This window comes from Etheostoma spectabile, chromosome 6, assembly GCF_008692095.1.
Source record: "Etheostoma spectabile isolate EspeVRDwgs_2016 chromosome 6, UIUC_Espe_1.0, whole genome shotgun sequence".
Taxonomy (NCBI): domain Eukaryota; kingdom Metazoa; phylum Chordata; class Actinopteri; order Perciformes; family Percidae; genus Etheostoma; species Etheostoma spectabile.
Window position 1 is genome coordinate 696,812 of NC_045738.1, and position 309 is coordinate 697,120.

A 309-nucleotide genomic window follows, 5' to 3' on the forward strand; every position below is an offset into this window, starting at 1 on the left:
CGTGTTTACCGTGCATCAGTAGTAACATTAATGGGAGAAGAAGTGGTGTTAGAACAAATGATGTCAGATTTATCTCTATCATATCTGTCTAACAACGAAAATGCTACCCCCACAAACACAGACAGAAAACAGAGAACAAGAATACATTTATGTCATACACCATGTCTGTCTCTTGTCTCAAGTCCTGCTGCGCCCTTTAGGGTGGGCTGTGTGTGTGTAGGTGGCTGGGTGATGCAGTACCGGACTGTAGATCTGGCGGTCTTGCTTCTGGTGCCGCGGATTTCTTCTGGTGTCAGAGGTTTGTCCACT